This window comes from Vulpes vulpes, chromosome 11, assembly GCF_048418805.1.
Source record: "Vulpes vulpes isolate BD-2025 chromosome 11, VulVul3, whole genome shotgun sequence".
Taxonomy (NCBI): domain Eukaryota; kingdom Metazoa; phylum Chordata; class Mammalia; order Carnivora; family Canidae; genus Vulpes; species Vulpes vulpes.
Genome location: NC_132790.1, coordinates 36823454 through 36848396, shown reverse-complemented (window position 1 = coordinate 36848396; position 24943 = coordinate 36823454). Strand labels below are relative to the sequence as shown.

The window sequence follows — 24943 nt, the reverse complement described above, 5'->3', positions numbered from 1 at the left end:
AGCTATAAACATGTATCCTGAAAATACATACCCTTTAGTTGATAACAAAGCTCAAGCAGACTTTGTAATTCCACTGCTTACAGAATTTGCTCTTTGGATACACCTGCATGGTACAGACAAAGAAATATATAAAACATCGTTTGTAATGCTAATTCTTAGAATTAACCTAAGATAACCATCACAGGGAACTAGTTAAATTGTAAATTGTATTTTGGAATACATTTTAAGAGTTTGCTTAGGGGATCCCTGGGTGGCGCAGCGGTTTGGCGCCTGCCTTTGGCCCAGGGCGCGATTCTGGAGACCTGGGATCGAATCCCACGTCGGGCTCCCGGTGCATGGAGCCTGCTTCTCCCTCTGCCTGCCTCTCTCTCTCTCTCTCTCTCTCTCTCTCTCTCTGTGACTATCTTAATAAATGAAAATTTTAAAAAAATTTAAACAAAACAAAACATCGGGGTGTAGGTGTCCTGGTGTTTAAAAAAAAAAAAAAAAAGAGTTTGCTTAAAAGAAAGTTGTACGCTGGTACGCTGGGCAGCCCGGGCGGCTCAGCGGTTTAGTGCCACCTTCAGCCCAGGGTGTGATCCTGGAGACCTGGGATTGAGTCCCACGTTGGGCTCCCTACATGGAGCCTGCTTCTCCTTCTGCCTGTGTCTCTGCCTCTCTCTCTATCTCTCTCTCTGTGTCTCTCATGAATAAAAAAATAAAATCTTAAAAAAAAAGAAAGTTGTACATTTATGTGCTGATATTTTAAAAGTTTCAAGATATATTAAGTGAAAACTTGCAGAATCATATTAATAATATGCTATTTGTTTCAAGTATACATATAAATATATATGTGTATTCATATATATGTTTATAAATTCATAGAATATTTGAGGAAAGACATAAAAATATTAACAGTGGCTATTTTTGGATAGTATGGAATTATGTGTGGAGAGCAGTTCAGAGAACTTTTAGGTTAACTTTTCTCCTTTACTTACTGTTTACCAAGAGCATGGATTATCTTAGCAGTAATATATTTTTTTAAAGATTTTATTTATTTATTTATGAGAGACACACAGAGAGAGGCAAAGACACAAGCAGAGAGAGAAGCAGACTCTCTGCTGGGAGCCCAGTGTGAGACTCAATACCAGGACCCCGGGATCATGACCTGAGCGGAAGGCAGATGCTCAACCACTGAGCCACCCAGGTGTCCCCTCTTAGTAGTAATATTTTAAAGATAATTTGCAAACAAGAGCAACAGAGGACAGAGAGAGATAGAAACAAACTGGGCCAAAGTTTTTCAAAGTACTTTAATATACATTTACATTTGTACAAGCTTCAACTCACCTTGCAAAACCACCATTGAATGGGCAGTCACTTTTACCCAGACCTCAAAACATACACAACATCCAGTGGCTTGTACCAAGGGCAACTTCTCAACTTATTAAAAAGGAAAATATTTGTAATATTCTTGTTTTAATATTACACAATACAATAAAAATTTTCAATAAATAATTTAACTCACATCTATTAAATATCTAATACACATCAAGCACTTTGCAAGTTGGTAAGAGGAATACAAAAGAAACCCCTATACCATTCATTCACCATTTAACAAATATTTATTGAAAAAAGTTCTAAAACCAGGATTGGGTTCCAAAGATAATGTGTAAATTGAAAATTCAATAAATGAGCCAAGTTACTCTAGAAATAACTTCTTAGGAAGGTACCATGTTAGAGACCCACATAGCATCTCTTGGTTCATAGACCCAATCCAGCCAGTTTTCCCTCCAGCTTTGGATCAAATCACTTTCTTGTGAGCATGTAATGAAGCAATTGGCTTATGATTAGGAAAGCAATCTTGTCTGAAAAATTCAACTAAATAGTAGCATTGCACTCCGCACAGTGAGATGCTTACACTATAGGTACTTGGAAACTGAGACAGACTGAAAATATACCAGATGCATCTCTCCAATCCCTTGTTTACTCAAGGGCTTAGGCAGAAGTGGGCTTCTGGTGGCTTTCTACCACATTAACTTAGCTAAGATGGAATTGCATTTCCCAGAATTCCCTTCCCTGTATGATTCTAGGTTAGAGTTAGTAAAGAGATAAATTTGTGTGAGATTTGAAAGGCAGAAGTAAAACATAACATATGTTTATGCTCTGAAGATCATTGTAGGGCCAGGCACTGATCTGCTGGCTTACCACGTGGGCATGGCCAGGGCTCTCCAGCTCCCATCAGCTCTCCTCTCTCAGCTACTCTGAATCCTAAACTAAATGCCTGTTCAACAGTGTGGCCAAAGACACCACCTTATCCTACAAGTCACATGTATCACTGAAGTTAGATACAAAAAGAGACTAATGCAAGTCCTAATTTGTTCTTATAGGTTCTAGTTTGTCCTCGTGGTTTCTGGCTTATCCTCACCAAATCCAATCTGTTTTTATTCTCCCCCATTTCATGACCATCTTTCCTTCCTGACTGTTGTTCCTGCTGACTGCAGGCCCAACACCAGACAGGCTGCTAAAGCAGCCCCTACAATTACATAAGGGCTAATGCTCATAACAATCCCATACGCTTCATCATTCATAGGGCTTCAGCTTCTCTGTCTACACTAACGGATTCAGGACTAGTGGTTAAAACTGAAGCGTTTAAATTTAAATTATTTTCTTTCTGCTCTACTTAGATTTGAAGTCATATAAATTAAGGGCTTGTGCACTGCAGCTTTGTTATAAAGACACATTAACTCTCAGGTCAGAGGTATGAAGACAATGTAATGGAGTAACAAGGAGAGGAACATTACTTATAACTGAGATGATTTGTCTGAGTGCTAAGCAAAGAGTTTGGGGCTTTATCTGGAAGTTGTGGATGGTTCCTGAAGACCTTGGAATAAGATGATGACCTGATCATCCACAGAGTATTATATTCTCCAGTACCATATTAAGATGAAGCTCATATTTCACTACATGGCATAAAAAAATCCATATTTCAGGTGGCAACTAAAATCAGAGAAATTTCTGAGGGAAATTAAGGAAATCCACCAGATTAAAAGGATAAGTGCTGGGGTGCTGGGTGACTAACTCGGTGAAGCAGCTCCCTTCAGCTCAGGTCATGATCTAAGGGTCCTGGGATCAAGCTCCACATCAGGCTCTTGGCTCAGAGGGGAGTCTGCTTCTCTTCCTCTCCTTTGCTCCCCATCCCCTCATGTGTGCACATGCACTCTCTTTCTCTCAAATAAATAAATAAAGCTTTAAAAAATAAACAAATAAACAAATGGATAAGTGCTAACCATTGCAAGGCTAGCCACAGGATGATTAATGTCACTGACAATGACAGCTGTTTATAGCTTTCTGAGGATGAAATGGCAAAGATACAACACAACTGAAAAAAGGTAAATTAGCTAATGTAACAAATGAGAATATTTTGAGACTAAGCTATAGAATGATAATCCAAAAAGGAAAATAGCAAAACTCATCAAATCAGACTATTTGAAAACAGAGCATTTCAAGAAATAAGTAGCACACCATTCTGCCTGGATTATTTATAGGATATAAGTCATACGATAGGACTTTCCCATGTTTAATAGATGTGACCTCAATGAATAATAAATATGATAATAATACCCATGTATATCACATCTGTTTGTGAATAGAAAGGTGATATTTATGCTATAATAATCTGACTCGCTCTTCTTATAAACATTTTGTAATTTTTTTCTGTTTCACATGTGCTGAGATGAAAAGTTTGGCATTGAAAACCTGCATTAACACCTAATATTAGCATAAATCTTTTGTATGGCTGAAAAAAATTATATTTCTGAGCTTAAATTTTAATTGATAAAAACAGGAATAATGATGATAAATACTAATAGAGGAAATTCCCAAAATTTTAAAAGAAATAATGAGAAAAACTAAAATAAGATTTCGTAGTTACCAAAAATTCTTAACTTGCAGTTACTTGCCTAATTTCACTATTATATTATACCATTCTACATGAGCAAAACAAAATGTGTATTCTATAGTCAAAGGAATACTTCTGGATTTTTTTTTTTTTTTAAGTGAAGACTACTGGTCAATAAGAAAGCTCTGAAAAGAATTTAAATGTAAATGACTTTAGGCAATGTGTGATAACTTGGTTAGCCAATTCACATCACACAAAGATTAATTTAAAATGGATTATGGAACTAAATCTAGAAGCAAAAACTATAAACCTCCTAGAAGATTTTAAAACATGTTTTAAAACATAAGAGAGAAATCTTATGATATTTAGGTTAAGAAAATGTTTCTTAGGACACCAAAAGCATGAATTAGATAAGTTAAAAATGTGATAAATGGGACTTTACCAAAATTTTAAAGGTTTTGTTCTTTAAAGGACACCATTAAGAAATGACAAAGAGGGACACTTGGGTGACTCAGTGGTTGAACACCTCCCTTAGGCCCAGGGCGTGATCCTAGAGTCCCGGGATTGAGTCCCATGTCCCACTGCTCCTCCCTCTGCCTGTGTCTCTGCCTCTCTCTGTGTCTTTCATGAATAAATAAATAAAATCTTAGAAAAAAAAAAGAGAGAAAGAAAGCTTTTAAAATGGGCAAAATTCTTGAACAAGAACTTCTCAAAAAAGGAAGCTAAACATACATCTATCTTATGATGCAGCAATTCCACTTCTAAGTATACCCTCCCCAAAATAACATATTGATTTGTGTGTCTATAAAAATTTGTTCAAGAATGTTTATAACAGCTTTATTCCTAGTAGCCAAAAATTGCCAACAATCTAAAACATCCATTAACAGTATAAACAAACTATGGCACATTCATACATTGGAACATGACACAACAAATAAAAAAAGAATAGACTGAGACACCTGGGTGGCTCAGTGGTTGAGTGTCTGCCTTCGGCTTAGGTCATGATCCCAGGGTCCTAGGATCAAGTTCGGTGTCAGGCTCCCCGCAGGGAGCCTGATTCTCCCTCTGCTTATGTCTCTGCCTCTCTCTGTGTCTCTCATGAATAAATAAATAAAAATCTTTTTTAAAATGAAATTCACACACCCAGACTGTGTGTAATCTCTGTGGGGCAGTAATTCCTGGTGACCACACTCCATTACTGAAGCTGAAGGAAACAGATCCTTGCCCTCCTTGACTCAGCAGAGCCAGGCACCAGGCATGTGACACATGCTGTTATCAGATGCTCTTTCTTAGACTCAGAATGTTAAACCAGTGAGAGAAACAACAGAAAAGTCTGGAAGATGTGCACTTCAGGGATGGAGTCCCCTCTTCACTATTCTGCTTATAATAAGTGCCAAGATTCCTAATGACCAGGGCTTCAAAACCCCCTTGATTCCTGCCCATTTCCAAGTCAGTCTCCCAGATATGATTACACTGTATGCTTCCTAATTGTCTCTCAATAATTCCCTTCTCCTTAAGATAGTTTAAGTCAGTATCTGTGGCCTTGTCTGTTTACAAATTTGTCAAACAACTAAAAGTCAGATTAGTGTTGGGGCATAATATGAGGCTATACATCCTCCCATCCCATTATCAGAGAATAAACCTGAGCATTCCAGGAGAAACATTTAAATCCTAGCTTTAGTTAGTTAGGTGGCTTAAGTAGAGCCATGTGCAATTAACATGAGGGTCCTTTGAAATGAAAACCAGATAAAGAAAGGGGCAAATGCCAGTAGGAAGATTAGGCATTTCTAATGTAGATTAGATTGGGTAGTCCTAGAATAGAAATCAATCTTCAAAATAGCATACTAATTTCAGGTATTTAAAAAGAAAACCAGCTGCAGCTGGGAAGCACTCAGTGGATTCCCCTTGCTCTCCCTCACCTTACAGAACATCTCTCCCTGCAGAGACAAATGGGGGAGAAAAGAAGGACCAATGAGTAGATTATGCAAGGAATTTATGAGACACAAAAGAAACTAAGAGTTGAAATTTCTTTATTCTGTGGGTTAAAGAGTGACTTATCCAAAAGACAAAGAAACCAGGAGAATCTCTCCTGAGATACTCTGTCACCTTATGGCTTATGCAGTCTAGCTCTGCTTTTATACAGGGCAAGGGAAAAAGTTAGACAAAAACCCTAGTGCTTGCTCCCTGCCTATGGACTCCATATGACTTCAAAACAGTAAATTGACCTTGTGAGTAAAGAACAATGTAAAGTTCTATAAAGTTCTAATGTGTACTTAGAAGAATGTATTTGGTATAGGGAAAGAGAACCCTACTCCATGACTGCTCACAGCTTATCAAGTCTTTTTTTTTTTTTTCATGGATCATGCCTTTGGTGTACCTAAAAAGCCATTGCCACACCTAAGGTCATTGAAATTTTCTCCTATGTTGTCTTCCAGGAATTTCATAGTTTAATACTTTATATTTAGGTCTATTATCCATTTCAGGTTATTTTTGTGATGGGTATAAGGTTTGTGTCTAGATTCTTTCTGTATGTGTGAATGACCAGTTGTTTCGGCATCATTTGTTGAAGAAACTATCTTTGCTCCATTGTATCTCCTTTGCTCCTTTGTCAAAGATCAGTTGACTGTATTTATGTGGGTCTATTTCTGGGCTCTCTATTCTGCTTCACTGATATACTTGTCTATTCTTTTGCCAAGTTCATACTGTCTTGATTACTATAGCTTTATAATAAGATTTAGAGTTAGGCACTATTGTTCCTCCAACTTTGTTCTTTTTCAACATTAAATTGGCTCTTTTGGGTCTTTTGCCTCTTCATATGGACTTTAGAATCAATTTGTTGATATCCACAAAATTACTTCCTGGTATTTTAATGGGATTACATTAAATCAATAGACCAAGTTAGGAAGAACTGACATCTTAACAACATTGTGTCATCTTATCTATGAATATCCTATTTCCTTTTCTTTAAAAAAAAAAAAAAGATTTTATTTACTTATTCATGAAGGACACAGAGAGAGAGTCAGAGACATAGGAAGAGGGAGAAGCAGGTTTCCTGCAGGGAGCCTTACATGAGACTTGATCCCAGGACCCTGGATTATGACCTGAGCCAAAGGCAGATGCTCAACCACTGAGCCACCCAGGCGTCCCCCTATTTCTTTTTCTTGTCTTATTGCATTAACTAAGATTTCCAGTACAATTAAAAAGGAGTCATGAGAGGAGACATTCTTGTTTTGTTCCTAATCTTAGCAGGAAAACTTCTAGTTTTTCACCATTAAGTATTAACTGTAGGGTTTTTGTAAGTATCCTTTATCAAGTTGAGGATATTCCCCCTCTATTCCTGGTTTGCTGAGAATTTTATTATCATAAATAGGTGTTGAATCTTGTCAAATTTTGTCTATATCTATTGAAATGATTATATAATTTTTCTTCTTTAACCTATTGATATAATGGATTACATAATTTGATTTTCAAATATTGAACCAGCCTTGAATACCTGGGTTAAATCCCACTTACTCATGGCATATAATTCTTTTTATACATTGTTGAGTTTATTTGTTAATATTTTATTTTTGAGGATTTTTGTATCTGTGTTCATAAGAAATGTTGACGTGTAGTTTCTTTTCTTGTAATATCTTTGTCTGGTGTTAGGATAATGCTGGCCTCAAAATGAGTTAGGAAGTATTCCCTCTGCTTCTGTCTTCTAGAAAAGGCTGTAGATAATCTATAATTTCTTCATTAAACATTCTGTTGTTGAACTCACCAGTGACTCATGTAGGCCTGCTGCTTTCTGTTTTGGAAGATTATTACTAATTTACTTTTTTTAATAGATATAGACCTATAGAGTGTCTATTCTTCCTTTTGATTTTCCCCAAATTGATTCCCAAGTTCTGAAGGACTTTTATCTACTACCATCTTTTCCATTTTTCTCAAAACCCAAGTACACATACCACATGAAGGAAATAAAATTCCAAACAAGAAATACATTTTTGGGAGGGCTTGGGGCAAGATGGCGGAGCAGTAGGGTCCCCAAGTCACCTGTCCCCACCAACTTACCTAGATAACTTTCAAATCATCCTGAAAACCTACGAATTCAACCTAAGATTTAAAGAGAGAACAGCTGGAATGATACAGAGAGAAGAGTTTGCGCTTCTAACAAGTACAACTTGTTTTTAGCCACTCTGCACTGAGCAAAATGACTAGAAAGATCTAACCACAAAAGAAAGAATCAGAAACAGTACTCTCTCTCACAGAGTTACAGAATTTGGATTACAATTCGGTATCAGAAAGCCAATTCGGAACCACAATTATAAAGCTACTGGTGGCTCTGGAAAAAAGCATAAAGGATTCAAAAGACTTCATGACTCAGAATTTAGATCTAATCAGGCCAAAATTAAAAATCAATCAAGTGAGATGCAATCCAAACTGGAGGTCCTAACGACAAGGGTTAATGAGGTAGAAGAAACAGTGAGTGACATAGAAGACAAGTTGATGGCAAGGAAGGAAGCTGAGGAAAAAAGAGAAAAACAATTAAAAGACCATGAGGAAAGGTTAAGGGAAATAAATGACAGCCTCAGAAGGAAAAATCTACATTTAATTGGGGTTCCAGAGGGCACTGAGAAGGACAGAGGACCAGAAAGCATATTTGAACAAATCATAGCTGACAACTTCCCTAATTTGGGGAGGGAAACAGGTATTCAGATCCAAGAGATAGAGAGGTTCTCCCCCCCTAAAAATCACTAAAAACCATTCAACACTTCGACATTTTTTTTTAACACCTCGACGTTTAATAGTGAAACTTGCAAATTCCAAAGATAAAATTTGTAAAGCAGCAAGAGACAAGAGATCCCTAACTTATATGTGGAGAAATATTAGATTAACAGCAGACCTCTCCACAGAGACCTGGCAGGCTGACAGGATATATTCAGGGTCCTAAATGAGAAAAACATGCAGCCAAGAATACTTTATCCAGTAAAGCTCTCATTCAGAATAGAAGGAGAGATAAAGAGCTTCCAAGATAGGCAGAAACTGAAAAATATATGACCACCAAGCCAGCTCTGCAAGAAATATGAAGGGGGAACTCTGTAAAAGAAAGAGAAAACCCAAAGAAATAATCCACAAAAACAGGGACTGAATAGGTATTATGATGACAATTCATATCTTTCAATAGTAACTCTGAACGTGAATGGGCTTAATGATCCCATCAAAAGATGCAAGGTTTCAGACTGGATAAAAAAGCAAGACCCATCTATCTGCTGTCTACAAGAGACTCATTTTAGACCTAAGGACACCTCCAGCCTGAAAATGAAAGGTTGGAGAGCCATTTAGAATTCAAATAGCCCTCAAAAGAAAGCAGGGGTAGCAATCCCCATATCAGATAAATTACAGTTTATCGGGCAGCCCGGTGGCGCAGCGGTTTAGCGCCGCCTGCAGCCCAGGACTTATCCTGGAGACCTGGGATTGAGTCCCACCTCAGGCTCCTGCATGGAGCCTGCTTCTCCCTCCTCCTGTGTCTCTGCCTCTCTCTATGTCTATAATAAATAAATAAATCTTTAAAAAAATTACAGTTTATCTCAAAGACTGTATGTAGTAAGAGATGAAAAGGGACACTATATCATACTTAAAGGATCTATCCAACAAGAGGACCTAACAATCATCAATATTTATGCCCCTAATGTGGGAGCTGCCAAGTATATCAATCAATTAATAACCAAAGTAAAGATATACTTAGATAATAATACACTAATACTGGGAGACTTTAACGCGGTGCTTTCTGCAAATGACATATCTTCTAAGCACAACATCATGAATGAAACAAGAGCTTTAAATGATACACTGGACCGGATGGATTTCACAGATATTTACAGAACTTTACATCCAAACTCAACTGAATACACATTCTTCTCAAGTGCACATGGAACTTTCTCCATAATAGACCACATACTAGGTCACGAATCAGGTCTCAACTGATACCAAAAGATTGGGATTGTCCCCTGCATATTTTCAGACCATAATGCTTTGAAACTTGTACTCAATCACAAGAAGAAATTTGGAAGAAACTCAAACACGTGGAGGTTAAAGAGCATCCTGCTAAAAGATGAAAGGGTCAACCAGGAAATTAGAGAAGAATTAAAAAGATTCAAAGAAACTGAGAATGAAGATACAACCATTCAAAATCTTTGGGATATAGCAAAAGCAGTTCTGAGGGGGAAATACATCACAATACAAGCATCCATCAAAAAAATGGAAAAAAAAACAAATACACAAGCTAACCTCACACCTAAAGGAATTGGAGAAAGAACAGCAAATAAAACCTACACCAAGCAGAAGAGAGTTAATAAAGATTCGAGCAGAACTCAAATAGAGACCAGAAGAACTGTAGAACAGATCAACAAAACTAGGAGTTGGTTCTTTGAAAGAAATAATAAGATAGATAAACCATTAGCCAGCCTTATAAAACAAAAGAGAAAAGACTCAAATTAATAAAATCACAAATGAAAAATGAGAGATCACAACCAACACCAAGGAAATACAAACAATTTTAAAAACATATTATGAGCAGCTATACGTCAATAAATTAGGCAATCTAGAAGAAATGGATGCATCTGGAAAACCACAAACTACCAAAAGTGGAACGGGAAGAAATAGAAAACGTGAACAGGCCAATAACGAGGGAGGAAATGGAAGCAGTCATCAAAAACCTCCCAAGACACAAAAGTCCAGTGCCAGATGGCTTCCCAGGGGAATTCTATCAAAAGTTTAAAGAAGAAACAATATCTATTCTACTAAAGATGTTCTGAAAGATAGAAAGGGATGGAATACTTCCAAACTCGTTTTATGAGGCCAACATCACCTTAATTCCAAAACCAGACAAAGACCCCACCAAAAAGGAGAATTATAGACCAATATCCCTGATGAACACAGATGCAAAAATTTTCAACAAGATACTAGCCAATAGGATCCAACAGTACATTAAGATTATTCACCATGACCAGATGGATTTATCCCCAGGATGCAAGGCTGGTTCAACACTTGCTGGTTCAGCAATCAATGTGTTAGATCATATCAACAAGAGAAAAAACAAGAACCATATGATCCTCTCAATAGATGCAGAGAAAGCATTTGACAAAATACACCATCCATTCCTTATCAAAACTCTTCCAAGTGTAGGGATAGAGGGAACATTCCTCAGCATCTTAAAAGCCATCTACAAAAAGCCCACAGCAAATATCATTCTCAATGGGGAAACACTGGGAGCCTTTCCCCTAAGATCAGGAACAAGACAGGGATGTCCACTCTCACCACTGCTATTCAACATAGTACTAGAAGCCCTAGCCTCAGCAATCAGGCAACAACAAGAAATAAAAGGCATTCAAACTGGCAAAGAAGAAGTCAAACTCTCCTTCTTTGCAGATGACATGATACTGTACATAGAAAACTCAAAAGACTCCACCCCAAGATTGTGAACTCATACAGCAATTCAGCAGTGTGGCAGGATACAAAATCAATGCCCAGAAATCAGTGGCATTTCTATACACTGAGACTGAAGAAAGTGAAATTAAGGAGTCAATCCCATTTACAATTGCACCCAAAAGCATAAGATACCTAGGAATAAACCTAACCAAAGAGGTAAAATATCTATACCCTAAAAACTACAGAACACTTCTGAAAGAAATTGAGGATGACACAAAGGGATGGAAAAATATTCCGTGCTCATGGATTGGAAGAATTAATATTGTGAAAATGTCAATGCTACCCAGGGCAATTTACACATTTAATGCAATCCCTATCAAAATACCATGGACTTTCTTCAGAGAGTTGGAATAAATAATCTTAAGATTTGTATAGAATCAGAAAAGACCCCGAATAGCCAGGGGAATATTGAAAAAGAAAACCAGAGCCGGGGGCATCACAATGCCGGATTTCAAGTTGTACTACAAAGCTGTGATCATCAAGACAGTGTGGTACTGGCACAAAACAGACACATAAATCAATGGCACAGAACAGAGAATCCAGAAATGGGCCCTCAACTCTATAGTCAACTAATATTTGACAAAGCAGGAAAGACTATCCACTGGAAAAAAGACAGTCTCTTCAATAAATGGTGCTGGGAAAATTGGACAGTCACATGCAGAAGAATGAAACTAGGCCACTCTCTTACACCAGACACAAAGATAAACTCAAAATGAATGAAAGATCAAAATGTGAGACAAAAATCCATCAAAATCCTAGAGGAGAACACAGGCAACACCCTTTTTGAACTTGGCCAGAGCAACTTCTTGCAAGATACATCTATGAAGGCAAGGGAAACAAAAGCAGAAATGAATTATTGGGACTTAATCAAGATAAAATTTGCACAGCAAAGGATACAGTCAACAAAACTAAAAGACGACCTACAGAATGGGAGAAGATATTTGCAAATGACATATCAGATAAAGGGCTAGTATCCAAGATCTATAAAGAACTTATTAAACTCAACAGCAAAGAAACAAACAATCCAGTCATGAAATGGGCAAAAGACATGAACAGAAATCTCACAGAGGAAGACATAGACATGACCAACAAGCAGATGAGAAAATGCTCCGCATCACTGGCCATCAGGGAAATACAAATCAAAACCACAATGAGATACCACCTCACACCAGTGAGAATGGGGAAAATTAACAAGACAGGAAACCACAAATGATGGAGAGGATGTGGAGAAAGGGGAACCCTCTTCCACTGTTGGGGGGAATGTGAACTGGTGCAGCCACTCTGGAAAACTGTGTGGAGTTTCCTCAAAGGGTTAAAAATAGAACTACCCTATGACCCAGCAATTGCACTGCTGGGGATTTACCCCAAAGATACAGATGCAGTGAAACGGCAGGACACCTGCACCCCAATGTTTATAGCAGCAATGTCCACAATAGCCAAACTGTGGAAGGAGCTTCGGTGTCCATCGAAAAATGAATGGCTAAAGAAGATGTGGGGATCTCTAGGTGGCTCAACGGTTTACTGCCTGCGTTCAGGCCAGGGCATGATCCTGGAGTCCCAGGATCAAGTCCTGCATCGGGCTCCTTGCATGGAGCCTGCTTCTCCCTCTGCCTGTGTCTCTGCCTCTCTCTCTCTCTCTCTCTCTCTCTCTATCTCTATCTCTCATGAATAAAGAAATAAATTTTTAAAAAAAAGATGTGGTCTGTGTATACAATGGAATATTACTCAGCCATTAGAAACGACAAATACCCACCATTTGCTTCAACGTGGATGGAACTGGAGGGTATTATGCTGAATGAAGTAAGTCAATTGGAGAAGGACAAACATTATATGGTCTCATTCATTTGGGGAATATAAAAAATAGTGAAAGGGAATGAAGGGGAAAGGAGAGAAAATGAGTGGGAAATATCAGAAAGGGAGATAGAACATTAGAGACTCCTAACTCTGGGAAACAAACAAGGGGTAGTGGAAGGGGAGGTGAGCAGGGGGATAGGGTGACTGGGGGCGGGCACTGAGGGGGGCACTGGATGGGATGAGCACTGGGTGTTATACTATATGTTGGCTAATCAAACTCCAATAAAAATATACAAAAAAAAGAAATACATATTTGAGTTATTCTAAGCAACCTCATTATTTATGCAATTTTCCTTTAGAAATAAAATACATACCTGGTATTCAAATAGTTATCAGTCATTTCAACATTCAAAAGAAGCCCAAAAGGTATGACAATTTGATTGTTCTTTAAAATTTGTGTATGATGGTAGATGATTTCATCAATGAGTGCCCCTGGCTGATACGCCACCTGCTAGATTTTAATAATTTGATTTCTGATACTTTGATTGAACACTTTTAGCAAACGAGTTTTGTGTAAATCTACTTATTTGTACCGTAAAATGAGCCTCTAAGGTAGATAATGTTGTCATTTCATTTTACAGTTGAGAAAACTAAGACACAGAGAGTTGATAAGAACACATCAGTAAGTAAATCATAAAGCCAAGTTTTCAATTCCAGTTATGTGGCTCTAGAGGCCATTACCTTGACTACTTTATATGATTCAGTTTTATTGTTCTCTATGCATCCTTGCAAAACAAAAGCAAAAACACAACTTTGTGTCTTTGGGAAAAGAAAGCCAATGACTAGTGCTATTGATATCTAAGAAAACTATGGTTGGAAAATATCAGTTTTTTATCAATTAAATACAGAAAAGTTGAATCTGGTGATGGCTCAGATGTCTGATACATATTAGTCCACAATGGGTTCTAAATGGAAAAAAAGGAACAGTAGGTCCTAAAACTGTTCCAGTGAATGTTTAAGTCAGAACATGTATAAGCAATTTTATTTCACATTTATTAATTGTTGGACAATGGCAATTAAATTTCTCTTTTATCTCTGCATTTGCCAAAGGGAAATTAAAATGGAGTTCTGTAGTCAAATAAGCTAGAAAACTATCAAGTTAAACAAATTTAAATATGTTTCTCTACTGAGGATTTTGCAGAGACTTTAGTATGTAAATACATAGAACCGTGAATTTTAAGAGGTAGGAAGATTATGCTATATTTCTCTTATTTTTTTTTTTAGTTAGCTTTTTTTTAAGATTTTATTTTTAAAAATTTTTATTTATTCATGAGAGACACAGAGAGAGAATGAGAGAGAGAAAGAGGCAGAGACACAGGCAGAGGGAGAAGCAGGCTCCATGCAGGGAGCCTGATGTGAGACTCATCCAAGGTCTCCAGGATCACTCCCTGGGCTGAAAGCAGGTGCTAAAACGCTAAGCCACCCAGGGATACCCTATGTTGTATTTCTTAAACTATTGGATCATAGAAGCTTTTCTTCACAGCATCTAACAGACTTAGTATTTTATAGTATGCATTTTGAAAAACATCATCATATTATGCAATATTCAATAAATTCATATTCATATTTCATATGACACTCATATGCCATATTCAAGAAACTGGGAATAAATTAAGGTCTTGCAACGTATCATTTCTTAGTGAAAACAAAGCCCAAAACAGCTCTCATACCTCAATTTCTTCCTTTGTGGATCCTTCTGAAACTCTAAAGTTGGAACCTATCAGGGAAACTTAATCAGGGAAGCGCTTAAATCTACACAAAGCATTCCACCCTCATATCTTGTTCAATCTTTCAGAAAAAAATCTATTGAGCATCTATTTGCTGACAATTAGAAAGATAGTCCCTGACCTCAAGTTGACTGTCAAGTTAAAAAGGCAAGTGAGTAGGCAACAACAATATAGCATAATTAGATGCCAGAGAATACTATAAGAGAAAAAAAAAGGAAAAAAAAAAAGAAGACTATCTAGTCTTGAGGAATTAAAGAAAGCTTCTCAGGGAAAGTGAAATAAAAGCTGAGACCTAAGGAGGGATTATGGAAACAAAGGGAATGGAAGAAGAGCATACTATGCAGAACACATGCAAAGACCCCTTCAAGTTAGGGTGGAGGGAGATGATTATTAGGACATAAAGCTGAAGAGGTAAGGATGATCTGTAATAATTCCCTACTTCATTCTGAAATCGAGAAATTATTGAAGGCTTTAAGCTAGGGATTGAGATTATCAGATTTACATATTATAAAGATCACTCCGATTGCAGTGTGGAAAACAGATTAGAGGAAGGAAGGGTTAAAAGCAGCAAAGGAATTCTTTAAAAGACTTTCATGGAAGGACTAAACCCTTTCTATTCAAAATGTTGTCAATGGAGCAGCAACAGCAGCAGCACCACCTGGAAGCTTGGAAGTGCAGACTCATCCCAGATCTACTGAATCAGAATCTGCATTTATAAGGTCCCCAGAAGATTTGTTGGTACAGTAGAGTTCAAGAAGCACTGGCCTAAACCGCATAGTAGATACAAAAATAAGGAAGTAAATACATGTAAGAGCTATTTGGAGGAAGATATGATAGTACTTAGCATAACCATTGACTAGACAGGGCAGGGAGGAAAGAGAAATCAATGAGAATATAGAAGTCTGATAGAAATTAATGCAATTTCCTGAGATAAGGGACACTGGGAACAGAGAGGCAGAGAAAAGAGATGAGTTCTGTTTTGTATACAGTTGATCCTTGAGCAACACAGATTTTAACTGTGCAGGTCCATTTATATATGGGTTTGTTTTTTTTTTTTTAAATAAATACAGTACAGGGACGCCTGGGTGGCTCAGCAGTTGAGCGTCTGCCTTCGGCTCAGAGCATGATCCTGGAGTCCCAGGATCAAGTCCCACCTCGGGCTCCCTGCATGGAGCCTGCTTCTCCCTCACCCTGTGTCTCTGCCTCTCTCTCTCTCTGTGTGTGTGTCTCTCATGAATAAATAAAATCTTAAAAAAAAAATCTTCCTCCCTTAAAAAAAATAAATACAATACAGTGCTGTAAATCTATTTTCCTTATGATTATTTTTTCTTATGGCTTTAATGACATTTTCTTTTCTCCAGCTTACTTTATACTAAGAATGTAGTATATAATACATATTACATGCAAAATATGTGTTAGCTGTTAACAGTAAGACTTCTCTAGTCAGTTGTAGGCTATTAGTAGTTAAGTTTTTAGGAAGTCAAAATTTAAAAGTTCTTTACTTTTTGACTTAGGGGTAGAAGGACTAGTGCCCCAACCCCTGTATCATTCAAGGGTCAACTATCTACTGATTTTTAAGTTCCTATAGAACATGAAGCTTTTCAGGAAATAGCTAGAAATAAAACTCAGGAGTTGAGAAAAGAGATCTGAAGTCATCAAAATATATTGGAATAGATTAGATCACTCTAGAGCTGTTCTTTCTAATGGTAGCCTCTAGTTTCATGTGAGGTATGAAATGGGATTACTGTGACTGGGAAACTGAATTTAAAATTTTTATTTATTTTTAATTAATTTAAATTGAAAAGTTGGGGCACCCGAGTGGCACAGTTGCTTAAGTATCTGACTTTTGGTTTTGGCTTAGATCATGACCTCAGGGTCATGAAATCAAGCTCCACATCAGGCTCTGCATGGAGTCCGCTTGAGATTCTCTCTTCTTCTGCCCCTCCCATTCATTCTCTCTCTCTCTCTCTCCACCTCTAAAATAAATAAATAAACCTTTAAAAAGTTTTAAATTTAAAAGGTAAAGCAGTGTGGAATGTTTTTCCAATAAACACAAGCTCACGGATCCCTGGGTGGCTCAGTGGTTTAGTGCCTGCCTTTGGCCCAGGGCATGATCTTGGAGTCCCAGGATCAAGTTCCACTTCAGGGTCCCTGCATGAGGGAGCTCTGCCTGTATCTCTGCTTCTGTCTCTCTCTGTGTCTCTCATGAATAAATAAATAAAAATCTTTAAAAAACAAAACACAAGCTCATTGCTTTGGTAGTACTACATTTTATTAACCTTTAAAAATTTAGCATCCAAATTGAGAAGAGCTATAAGTATAAAAACCAGATTTTGAAGACGTAGTATAAATAAAGTAGAATATTTCATTATTTTTTATTAATTACATGTTGAAATGATAATATTTTGCACATATTGGGTTAAGACATTAAAATTAGCTTTATCTGCTTTTTAGATTTTTTAATGTGGCTACTAGAAAAAATGTAATTATATATATGGTTCACATACTTATACAGGAAAGCTCAATCATTTCAAGATGGCTACGTTTAAACATGCAATGCTAAGTAAAATAAAGATTCAAGTATCTAAAGAAGCCAAAGATAACTTTGTAGATTTGTTTAAATTAAATGTACAAACTCAAGTCAGATTGCAAAAGGTTGAGGAGTCCATAAATTGTAAGGAAGTGGAGACAGCAATTCCATTCAGAAATCTGTCTATGAAGAAGAGTGGACCAAGAGAGAACAGGGGCATGTCACAGAAGGGCTTTTTGTTTAAGAGCAGAAAGACTTGGGGATCCCTGGGTGGCTCAGCAGTTTAGCGCCTGCCTTCAGGCCCAGGGCATGATCCTGGAGTCCCGGGATCGAGTCCCACATTGGGCTCCCTGCATGAAGCCTGCCTCTCTCTCTCTCTCAGTCTCTCTCTCTCTCTCTCTCTCTCTCTCATAAGTAAATAAATAAAATCTTTTTTTAAAAAAAAAGAGGAAAGACTTAAATCTATTTAATCATTGTTGTGAAGAGGCAAAAAGAGGGATAAGATATGCTTATCCTATTTAGCTATTTAAAGGGAACATTGATAGAAGGAGATCCCTGAGAAGTTAAATCAGGATGGGCTTTGGAATGAAGATGAGCCTTGGATAGGTAGAGAGAGTACCTCCAGCCACAATGATAGTAAGAATGGAGAAAGGGATAGGTACAGATGTTAGGCTGCAGGAAGTAGAAGGCATTTCCATTTGAAAATGTCTACTTTCTCAGAAAGAGACCAGTTGTCAGCTGATGAGAGGGATGTAATGAGTAGGAAATATATAAAGAGAGCAGGAGAATTTTAAAAATTGTCATGGGACTTCTGGTGTCCTTTAAGGGATGCAGAAACCTGGACAAAGAGATGCTGCCAAACTTACCATGAGAAAACAAGCAAACAACAAATTCAAATTTTTCTTTAATCCATCCAAGTGTTGAAGTTGCAGGGTAACCAACAGAGAAACAAGGCATGGCACTGGCTTATCTAGACAAAGCTGAACAAGAAGAACAGAAGTTTAGATACATTGACTGATTAGAATAGGTGAAGCCTCTAGAGCTGCAAACACAGGGAGTCTCAACACTGTTAAGAGCTTTTCCTCCATGAACCACACTGGATGGTCATGCAAAAGATTTGGAGAATACTGGAAAAGTCTCCTTACTGTGCAAAACTTGGGAAAGGAAACAGCAGCCCTTGCTGGAGGACTTGTGGCAATAGCTTGCTAGGACTCTCTGCTCCTATCTTTGAGGGAACAAAAGCCTTAATTTGTGGCAGACAAAAACTGTCACTCTTAGGAAACTTGTGAAAACCCTAATGTAGCAGAGGGAAGAGAACAGGAGAAAAAAAATAAATCTATCCCAGGCATAGAGGCAGAACAATGTGCTGGGCTCAGAACTATGCTAATGGAGGCAGGAGCACTGAGAAAACCATACCCCCAAAACCCAGAGACATGGTCACTGCCTAAGTGCGAGTCTTAATTAGAATGGAGAACATCTCCACCCCAACTCCTAATCCCCACTGCCAGTTAACTTGCATTAAGCAGTAAGTAACTTGTAAGGCTTTCTCTGAAGTGCAACATAAATAGAAAATCTAAATGTGAGAATGGAGAAACATTAACAAGTTAACCTCTGGTAAACTATCTCTACCCAAAACACAAAGTATGGCTAGGGAAATTTTAAACCTGTGATACACTGACAATAATCTCAAACCCAGCCCAACTACTAACTGTACACTGAAGGTCTAGTAGAAAGACAGGTGTGCCTATTTCCAGACACACAAACTACTTATCTCAGTCTCTAGTCCTATAGAAGATGCCTGGCTTTCAATTAAAAAATGACAAAGAATATAAAAAGTCCAGAAAGAAACAATACCTTCCTAAAACAATACCTTATTAAGAGACACAGAAATCATCAGAACTAGGATCAGATATGACATATATGTTGGAACTGATAGGGAATTAAAAATAAGTATGATTAATACATTAAATCTCCAATGTAAGAAATGGGCAACACATAAGATCAGATAGATAATTTCAACAGAGGGATGGAAACTATAGAAAAAAAAATTGAGGGGATCCTTGGGTGGCTCAGTGCTTTAACACCTCCCTTTGGCCCAGGGCATGATCCTTGAATCCCAGGATCAAGTCCTGCATCAGGCTCCCTGCATGGAGCCTGCTTCTCCCTCTGCCTGTGTATCTGCCTCTCTCTCTCTCTCTCTCTCTCTCTCTCTCCCTCTGTGTGTGTGTGTGTCTCATGAAGAAATAATAAAAGGAAATCTTTAAAAAAAATTGAATGAAAATACTAGAAAGGGGCACCTGAGTGGCACAGTTGGTTAAACATCTGACTCTTGATTTCAGCTCAGGTCATGATCTCAGGGTTGTGAGATTGAGGCAAGCATCGGCTTCGTGCTTAGCAGGGAGTCTGCTTGAGATTCTCCCTCCCTCTCCCTCTGCCCCCATGTGCACTCACGTACATGATTTCTCTCTCTAAAATAAATAAATAATCTTTTAAAAAGAAAATACTAAAAGTAAAAACTCAGATGAAAAATGCCTTCACCAGCTTATCAGATTTGATAAGCAAGGAAGAATTTCATGAACTTGAATATAGATTTGTTGAAAATATCCAAACTGAAACACAAAGAGAGAAAAATGTGAAAACAAACAAACAGAAAAGAGCTCCAGGCCCCTGGATCAAGCCCTGAGTTGTGCTCGCTGCTCGGCAGGGAGCCTGCTTCTCCCTCTCCCTCTGTCTGCAGTTCTCCTGCTTGTGCTCTCTTTCTCTCAAATAAATAAAATTTTTTTAAAAAAAGTAAAAAAAGAAAAGAGCTGTGAGACAATATCAGTGGCCTAACACACACGTAACTAGAATTAGAGAAAGGACAGAAAAAATTGGAAGACAATAATTACCAAGATTTTCCTAAAATTAACTACAGACATCAAATCACAGATCCAAGAAGCTCAGAAAACACTAAGCAGGATTAAAAAGCAAAATAAAAATGACTTAGGCAAATCATTTGCAAACTGTTGAAAACAAAAGACCAAGGGAAATTTTTAAAAGCAGCCAGAGGATAAAATAATGGTTGTGGTGAATGAGATAAAAGAGTTTATAAAATATATATATATGTTAGAAATTGTGGTTATAGGTTTTTCTCATGCAACACTCATTGGCCTTTTACCAAAAAAAAAAAAAAAAAAAAAAAAAGGCACATATATTGGACTTAGAATTCAGGTTGATAGGTGATAAGAAGATGATAGAAAAGGAATGGGAACAAGAGTACTGAGATACTGAATATGCCAAATAATCAGTTGAAGTAAAAAATGCCTGAGGACATCTAACTCTACAGGCTACAATGTAAAAAATATATCCCACTATATTTTCAAGAAACAGTGTTTTTAGTGACATTAATTATTTATTTCCTTCTAATGCTGAGCAAGAAAGGATGCAATCCATGGTAAGTTGTGAAGGAGGATAACATTCTGTGGTTTTCCCAAAGACTAATTAAAGAGATGAGACTGATTTCAATATTTAAATGATGAAAGGATCTCTTAAATCATACAAAAATTGGTAAGCAGCAGACACGACAATTCTGCCAACATTATGAGCCTCTTTAAACATAGCCACTATTGAATAATAGTCCTTCTCTCCATTTCCATTAATGCAGGCCGGAGATCAAGTAGAGAAGATAAAGTACATAAGCCCTACCAATTTCACATGCTTTTAGTCTAGATTTAATAACTGACGACTGTTATAATGATCATAGAAAACCCCTGAAATCAATGTGAACTAAACTTTGTGCTTCAAAAACAAAACCAACCCCAGTTAAGAAAAATAGAATCTATAAAGGGAAAAGTGCACATAATGAAACCAAAGGAAATATTCTCCAAATGTCACCAACAAAGGTTCATAATTCCATGACCTGATGCATTATTAAGATACAACTGTAAAACTAAACTAAGACTAAAGTAATAGCCAACAAAATATGCTAAAGACCATCACCCTAACTTATGCAGTGAATGTATTAGTTTACAAATGTTGTCTAAAAAGACAACAACAAACTATGGATATTTTCTTAGAGTACTGAGAATTCAAACAGAAACTCCAACTTGGAAAACATATATACATGATTCTCAAAAGAGATAAACTGTATCAGATCTTAACATGGCAAAACAAGCCTAAGCTCAGACAGACCTATATATTCCAAGGTAAAACCTCAAACAATCCAGTGTTAACATTAACCGTACCTGTGTTCTTGCGTCCTAAAGACCACTGACTTTTTTTTCCTCCATATTTGTATTTAAATTCCACTTAATTAACATATAGTATAATATTAGTTTCAAGTATAGAATTTTGTGATTCATCACTTACATACAACACCCTTAAGACCACTGTTTCAACAATGTAACCCTGCCAAGATAATCCAAGACTAACTCCTGCTCCCAAAACCCCATCCCAATTCTTTCCATTTGAGATGTCCTAGTATTCCCTCAGTGTGCACTCTCCCGTGCTACAGCACCCTAATAATCCTGTTTGAATAAGAGTTTATGCCTAGTGGTCTTTGTATTAGAGACCTTAACAGGTTTAGGTTCCACTGAGACCCTTCATATCGTGGTATGGACCATCAATTGGATAGTAGTGTGCACGTCTGAACTCCCCTTAGCTTCTGCTTGCTCAGAGCCAATCCTGTGCTGAAATTGCATTCCAGTTATTTCAATGAGTTCTTCAGTGTTGGATTTTGGGTTTTGGGTTTTGTCCTGGGAAGAAATTCCCCTGTGACTCTTTAGCTAGCTAATTAGGTATTTAATTATTTTTCTTGGTGAAGATTTAACAAATCTTTGATTTACCATTAGCCATCTTGCCTGTCTATTGTATATACTGCTGCACATCCAAAAAAGTTCACAGAAGATAGTTAAAGAGCCATTAAATCTGTCTTCCAAACTTCCCTTCCAAGAACTGATGAATTCACAAGGTTGTAATAACCTGGCATCATTTAGACAAACTTTTTTTAAAATTCTAGTTTGAGATTTTTAAAAAATATCTTATTTATTTATTTGAGACAGATAGAGAGTGCAAAAGTGGGGTGGGGGCAGAGGGAGGAGGAGCAGGCTCCCTGCTGAGCAGTGCTGAATCCTGGCCCTCCAAGATCCTGATCTGAGCTGAAGGCAGATGCTTAACTGACTGAGCCACCCAGGCACCCATACCAAACTTTTTAAAATTTAATCTTTTTAAGACCATATAAGAATGCTCTCTAGACTTGTCTGTGTGTGAAAAATTGGTTTTAGGAAAGATACTCTTTTAATATTCCACCTGCCGGGAGGCTGTTGATCAGTGACCCTAGAAACTCACAGAAGCAATACTTTCTATTTTAACCTAAGTCAGGCCAATTGTCTTATGGCTCATCTGCAAAACACTTGGGCTACCTCTTGGCAGAATTCTGACCTCTATTTTCTCATTTTTGCACATACCTTCTCAATGACAAATTCACCAAAGGCAATTTGGAATTATAAGTGACCCATGTAGGGAAATTGCTGACATGAAAAAAATTGTTCATTTGAGAAGCACTCTAAATCAGAAGAGGAATGAATCAGATGATAAGGGATTTAAAAAAAAATCCCTGTGCTAATTCGCTTATGTTAAATACTCACATAAATTTAAAGAAATAATTCAAGAAACTCCAAAAGGAGGGGGGGAGGCAAGAGCAGAGGGAGAAAACTCCTCGTTGAGCAGGGAGCCCACCTTGGAGTTCCATCCCAAGACCCTAAGATCATGACCTCAACGTCTTAACCAACTAAGCCACACAGGCACCCCCTTCACGAACCCCCCTCCAACTAGAATATTTTTACATTGTGGTAAAGTAAGGGAGAAAAGTGATATTATTAACTCAAATGTACAGAATCATCTATAAGAATATCAAATGAACTTTTTTCTAATGCAATTTATAAAACTGTGTTCATAAATCAAATTTAAAAGACTTTTAAAAAGTATACTTTCGGCTCTTCTAAGGGAAAACATTTCTGTTACAATTGTAGCTCTGAAAAAAAGTTTTTGACTGCCATCAGTTAAGCCAGATAGGTACGAGACAAAAATAAACGCAAAGCAGAGCTGTTAGCCATAATTTAAAGTCTATGCTCTCATTTTCTCTCTCTCTCAAATAAATAAAACCTTAAAAAATAATATTCTAGTTAGTATAAAGTTAGAGGTTTTTCCCCATAGTTTATAGTGTCTATTATATTATATAGGTTTATTATTAAACACTTATTTTATTTATACATTTACTATACAGGTTATATGGGTTAACATTGTTTCCACAAGTCATTTAAATTACAAAAATAAAACTATGCCTAACAAAATGAAATTATAAAAATAAAACTCTTTTTTATGGTTTCTTTTTTTTTAAGATTTTATTTATTTATTCATGACAGACACACAGAGAGAAAGAGAGAGAGAGAGAGGCAGAGACACAGGCAGAGGGAGAAGCAGGCTCCATGCAGGGAGCCCGATGTGGGACCCGATCCCGGGTCTCCAGGATCAGGTCCTGGGCTGAAGGCAGCACTAAACTGCTGAGCCACCCGGCTGCCCAAAACTCCTTTTAGAGATTTTAAATTTATAGAATCCTTATGCTTCAACCAAAAAGACTTCCTCCATCAGCTTAATTTGTTATTTCCAGGGTGTTAGTTAACTTTAAGAACATAAATATTTATTTAATCAATAAGTAATCTTGAGCAACTAGGCAATATAATTTTGCTATACATGTGCTCCTATTTACAGATTTTATTTATTTATTTATTTATTTATTTATTTATTTATTTATTTATGAGAGTATACAAGCAGTGGGGGTGGGGGGAAGAGCAAAGGGGGAGAAAGAGGAAAGGGGAAAGAATTTCAAGCAGACTTCACCAAGCATGGAGCCCAAAGCAGGGCTCGATCCCACAACCCTGAGACCATGACCTGAGCCAAAAACAAGAGTCAAGACACTCAACCACCTGAGCCACCCAGGTGCTCCATGTGTGCTCTTAATAAATGGAGTAGATGCCTTTAGATTATGTTGGTATACATGTTCATTTTGAGGAATATAAAAGAATCTGTGTAAGAGGATGTACATATAGTATAATAATGAATGCTTTTTCTACCTAGATAAAAAAAATATTTTGTCTTAAAAAGCGTCTGGTTGTGCAGGGCTATAAAAGAATACTTTTTTTGAAAGACAAATTTAAGAAGGTACAGAAAGTGTAGAGACTTGAGGGGTAAACTTTATTAATCTGGGGTTTATAATGAGGTACAAGTTATAGTTTGGAAAGGATCAAAAGTTAAAACTTTTGACAAAATTGGTTAAATGTAATGAATGTATTCACAAGGACAACAGGCCTGTGAAGCCAATACAAGGTATTGTAACACACACAAAAACGAATGAGTAAAACTATAATTTGGATTTTCTTTCTAGTAAAACAGCAAAACTATCACTGTACTGAAATCAGTGAAGTGTCTTTTACCACTAAGTATTTTATG

At 37.2% G+C, this 24943-nt stretch overlaps 1 protein-coding gene across 1 annotated transcript in view; it reads right to left on the bottom strand.

The window, feature by feature from the left end:
• The window catches only part of CCDC81 (coiled-coil domain containing 81), a 44211-nt gene extending 44108 nt beyond the window's left edge, over positions 1-103 (bottom strand). Inside the window, exon 1 of the mRNA XM_026015228.2 lies at positions 32-103. The gene's annotated coding sequence lies outside the window, so the exon portion shown is untranslated. The remainder of the gene's footprint in view (positions 1-31) is intronic.
• Positions 104-24943: the final 24840 nt, after the last annotated feature.